Below are 5,600 nucleotides of genomic sequence, written 5' to 3'. Positions count from 1 at the left end.
ATATTTTCAAACATATATTTTATTCAAAAATAAAAACATCATCGCTTTCTCAAAAATCACATAAAACCATATTATAACATCAACTGAGATAAAGAATAAAATAAAATATTAAAATCACGATGTATCTCGCTGCATTGCGCATGTACGCTTCTAGTAATATTTTAAATGGGTTGGAAACAGGTTGAAAGCAGCTCGAAAAATTCAACCCAACTCATTTATTTAAAGGGGTTAGGTGGGTTGACCCATTTATTTAAATGAGTTGAAAATCTCAACCGAACCTACTAATTCTAGGTTGAGTTCGGGTTGGGTTAACGGGTTGGGTCATTTTTTGTCACCCCTAATATTTGATGGATTTAATATGATCTAATGGATCGATAGTAATATTAAGTAGATGAAATCGATCCGATACAATCACCCATTAAATTGGATTGCTTGTCCGATGTTAATTGGGTTGGATCGTAACAAATAAAATTCTTGAATCTATTGAATTTCAACAGATGAATACCTGAACTTTTTGTCATACCTGATTTTGGCAAGTCAACCAACCAGGGACGGACCCAGAAAAATTTTCAAACGGTGACACCATATAATTAATATAGTATAATATACATCTAAAAATAATTACAAAACATATGGTTTTTATAGTACCGATAGGGCTGTAAACGAACCGAACGTTCAGCGAACCGTTCGGCGGGAAGTTCGTTTATATTCGTTTATTTAATAAATAAACGAACATGAACTATTTTTTTTTGTTCGTTTAGCTAAATGAACGAACATGAACAAGAGTCTCGTTCATTCATTTATATTCGTGAACGTTCGTTCATTTACCGTTCGTTTACGTTCGTTTATATTCGTTTGTTTATGTTCGTTTATATATTAAGTTTAATATATTATCTTTTATTTATTTACTTTGAATTCAAATAATATTTATTTATGTTCGTTTACGTTCGTTTAGCAACGTTACGAACGAACATAAACGAACACGAACACACCTTATTTCTAAATGAACGAACACGAACACACAGATTTTTGTTCGTTTACCGTTCGTGTTCATTCGTTTGTTCAGTTAAGTTAAACAAACGAACATGAACAAGCCTCCGTTTGTGTTCGTTCGGTTCGTTTACAGTCCTAAGTACCGATAAACAACTCCTAAACTTGTACCCGACACGTCTTCATCTTTTGAAAACGGTCAATATATACTCAAAAATAATTACAAAAAGTATGGTTTTGGTTATTTGGGCTTTGTTTTGTTTGGGTTTTAGTTGCACCATTTGGATTTCAGAGAAATACGGTAGCACCTTCTAAAACGATACGGTAGCACCGTTAACAAATCTAAATTTTTTACCCTTCGACCGCTAAATAATATGGTGGCACGTGCCACCCAAGCCACCACATGAGGTCCACCCATGCAACCAACTTTAGCTTCTAGTTTGGCTTAGAGTACAAGTTTTAATGCATAATATATTAGTTGCTATATCATCAACGAGCTATGCTTAAACATTGAAACATGTTTGTCATACCCCTGATACTGACAGATTAACCGATTGAATTGCTAAAAACTGAAATCTATTTGTCATACCCTTGGTTCTGGCAATTAACTGACTGAAAATTTCAACCTCTCTTAAAGCATCTATAATAGATTCTTCAAATTAAAGATTTTATAGTTTTTTACTTCTAACAGATCTCCCAAATGGCAAAAGTACAAGAGGGGGTGAGATTCTTCAAATTTGAAGAACTCTCTAAAAATGATTACTTACAAAAGAGAAATTATTTTTTATTCTTCATACCAATAAAAAAATTGAAATTAAATATATAAGAGAGAGGATAATATTTTATGAAAGATATTTGAATATTTTAAGAATCTTGGAGATGCTCTTAACCACAGGTCTCTTACCATTTAAATCGTTGCGATGATTATGGTTCTAAATGACTCGTTATGGCATAGTCTCGCCTCCCTGTTAACCCCTTGTGGCTTCACTCTAAGGCCCTGTTTGTTTTTTCAATTTTACCTCTTAACGACCACCTCTCACTTATTTAGTCATACGTTTTTAAATTTAGGCGTTTGTTTTTTTTTTTTTCATTTTTCAGACCCTCTCATCTCTTTTTTCATCATTATGTTCTACTTGTGATCAAGGCGTCCGAAAAGGAAAAGAGATAATACGTCCGTAGTGACTGGATGCCAATTTATGGATGAGCTACTTGAAGGTAATGATCGACAATGTATTGATTAGTTAGGAATGCCCCGTGATACTTTCGTTCATCTATGTGATCACTTTAAAGCAAAAGGGTGGTTAACGGATAGCAAACATATATCATCGGAGAAAAGATGGTTATCTTTCTAATAGTTATAGGTCACAATCAACGTTATAGAATGCTGAAAAAACATGTCCCAACACTTGAGATTCAACACAAACAATTCATAAAGAATTTCATGCAGTGTTGGATAAAATGATCGAGTTTGCTAAAAAGATCATAGTTCCTACATCATCCAATCGTGATCCAGACATCACAGGGAATAATAGAAGCTTACGACAAATATTTAAGGTAATTAATAGTAATAGTTGTATAAATTTTCTTAATAAATTTATTTTGATTGCTAACTTTAATATAGGGAGCAATTGACACCCTTGATGGAACTTTAATACATGTTATCATCCCTATTCAAGAACAACATTTTTATAGAGGACGAGGAAAATGGTGAATGTTGCCAAAATGTTTTGGCAATTTGTGACTTCAACATGGTTTTTACATTTATTGTTGCTAAATGGGAAGGGGTTGCACGTGATTCCAGAATTCTGTCTGAAGCTTTAACAGATGGTAGTACTGGATTTTCATTTCATCCTTCAGGTATACTAACAATTTAGAGGTTATGTAGTTTCATTATATTCAGATTAATAACTATTTGATTTATTGTTTTTAGATGAATAGTATTTATGTAAAACTGAGTATACGAATACCAAAGAATTTATGGCACCATATGGTAATGTTAGATATTTTGGAGATTTCTGTCGTCGACGTGCAATGAACAAGTACGAAAATTTTAGTCATTCTTATCCTGAAAGCATGTTTTCCAATATTGAAAAGATTGACACCGTTTTCACTTGAGGTTCAAAGAGACGTTAAAGCATGTTTTGCGGTTCACAACTTCATATGAAAGGAAGGTTTAAGTGATGAGTTATTTTCTCAATATAATCATACTAATGAGCAAAGGGATGATGACAATGGTGAGGTTGAAGAGGTTCTATCGCATGGGAGTACAATTGACCAAACATATATCGCTAGTTTAAGAGAGGAAATTGCTACACAATTAATGCAAATGAAGATTGATTTTAGTTGTAATTTCATGTTTTCTATTGTGTTTGAATCGATTGGCAAATTTCAGTTGAATTTTTGAGCGTGTTAAAAATAGATGGTAGTATAATTTAATTAAAATGAATTGATATTTTTGTAAATTCAACAATATAACATTTTGAGGGATAAAATAGACAAATATTCATATCCAGACGTTTGTCAGTTTACAAAAACAATCATATTGATTCAGATTTCAGACTTCAGCATCATCTTTTATCAATCAAAAGTGAAATATAGTGCATTGACTATTTGACTTTCTCTCTCAACTCTTCTCTCATGTTCTTGAATGAAAATCTAAATCTGCCATGGATTCTTGAAGCTTATCTGAAGATTGATCATCTTAGGGACTTACATTTCTTGATGTTTATGCAAGAAATCAAGAGAAGAAATCAACATTTTCTGAAGAATTTTTGAAGAATTTTTTTGTGTTCATCTTGTTCTTAATTTTTTTTTTCGAGTTTGATCTGAAATTTTTTCAAAATCTTGTAGTTTTGTGTTAAAATTGTGATCAAACTGTTCGTAATCACGCTGTGAATCTTTGTTATACACAGATTTATGTATTGATCATTAATATTCAAGATTTGGTGATATTTTGTGTTTTTGAAATTTTTTGTGTTCTTAAATTTTTTCATAAAAGTCAGTGTTTTGATCCATTTTTTTGTTAATATTTTTGTTGTTTTTATGTTTTTGTAGTTTTCCTATCTCTAAATCGCTCTGACCAATCGGTTTAGGCCCATTCATCGCACAACAGCCCATCAGACTTGGTCTTCATCTCATCTACATCGCGCACTCCTTTTTGATCGAGTTAAGCTTTCATCACCTAAGGACTTAACCGTATTACACTTAGTCATGCACTAGTCTAGTCGATTTAAGGATTCATCGCCTAACAGCTTGACCGGATTAGGGAGTATACCGCTCAATAGGCTCACGTGGATTCAAGAGCTTAGTCGCATTTTGGTGCATCCGGCTTAGGCATCTCCGGGCACAAGGTTAGCCGGATTAGTCATAACTTACTCATAACATCATCCGACTTAGCCTTCCTCGGTAACCCCTTCACCCGAACTTGAGTTTCCCCGCACATCAGGCTGTCTGTTTTAGCCACTTCTCGGACATATGCTTACCCGAACTTGATCCTTCCTCAATCACAGACTTGGTCTTTCTTTTCATTACATCTATTCAAGGTTTTAGACAGAGACTCGAGCGGATTTGGTTTTCATCGCACAGAGAATCAACCATTTTACACAAACTCGATGATCATCACTAACCTGTTTTGACCTAAATCGAAGACTTACCTGTCCGATTTCACCTGACTTGATCTTCCTTGATCAATTTGGATGTTAGTCGATTTAGCTTAACATCGCTTAACATTGCTCGCTTGTTGTGTTTCATCGATCCCTTCATCGCCAAACAATTTTTACCCTTTATCGCTTGTTGTGTCGTTATCTGAGCTTGTTGTGTTTCTTCTTCATCACACACCCTTCTCACCTATTTTGATCCATACATAGGTTTTGAATTGATTTGGGCTAGATTCTTTTTGGGCTTTTTAAATTCCAAGCCCATTTTGTTTAAATGTTTCTCTTAGCTCATTGATTTGACAGAGTCTAATTTCACTTTTTTGGATCAAATTTTATCTAAATTTCACATTTTATCTGGGTTTTAAATTTTAACTGTTTTTCGTCAAAATTTCTGATTTTTGAGGTTTTCACTGATTTTGAATTGTTGAACTGATTTGGATCGCGTAAACTGTTTTTAATCAGGTTTAACTGTTTCTGACTTTTTTAACAGTTTTTAACTGTTTCTTACTGTTTTTAACAGTTTTTAACTGTTTTCAACAGTTTTTGATTGTTTCTACTGAATTTTAACTGTTTTCGTTGATTTTCTTATTTCTAAACAGTTTTGGTTCGTTTATGATATTTTTTAGCTTACTTGATTTTGATTTCTTTGATTGATTTCACTGCATTAGATTTTCTTGATCAATCTGAAATTTTTGAAATGGCAATTTTTTACGAAAGGAATATAAAGAGCTTTAAGAGAAATAAGATAAATTAAATTATGAGCTTAACAAGAACATATCGTGGACAATTCGTTTAAGTGACTATAATGAGAGAGAGAGAGAGAGAGGGAGAGAGAGAGAGAGAGAGAGAGAGAGAAGGAAGAGAAGAGAGTTTTGCAAGAAAATCTGAATAATCTTATGAAAATTGTTTGTGATCCACAAGAGATTGATAGACTGCAGAAAGAGACTGAGGACT

This window comes from Cynara cardunculus, assembly GCF_001531365.2.
Source record: "Cynara cardunculus var. scolymus isolate 2C chromosome LG 12, CcrdV1, whole genome shotgun sequence".
Classification (NCBI taxonomy): domain Eukaryota; kingdom Viridiplantae; phylum Streptophyta; class Magnoliopsida; order Asterales; family Asteraceae; genus Cynara; species Cynara cardunculus.
Note: the sequence above shows the minus strand (reverse complement) of the source record.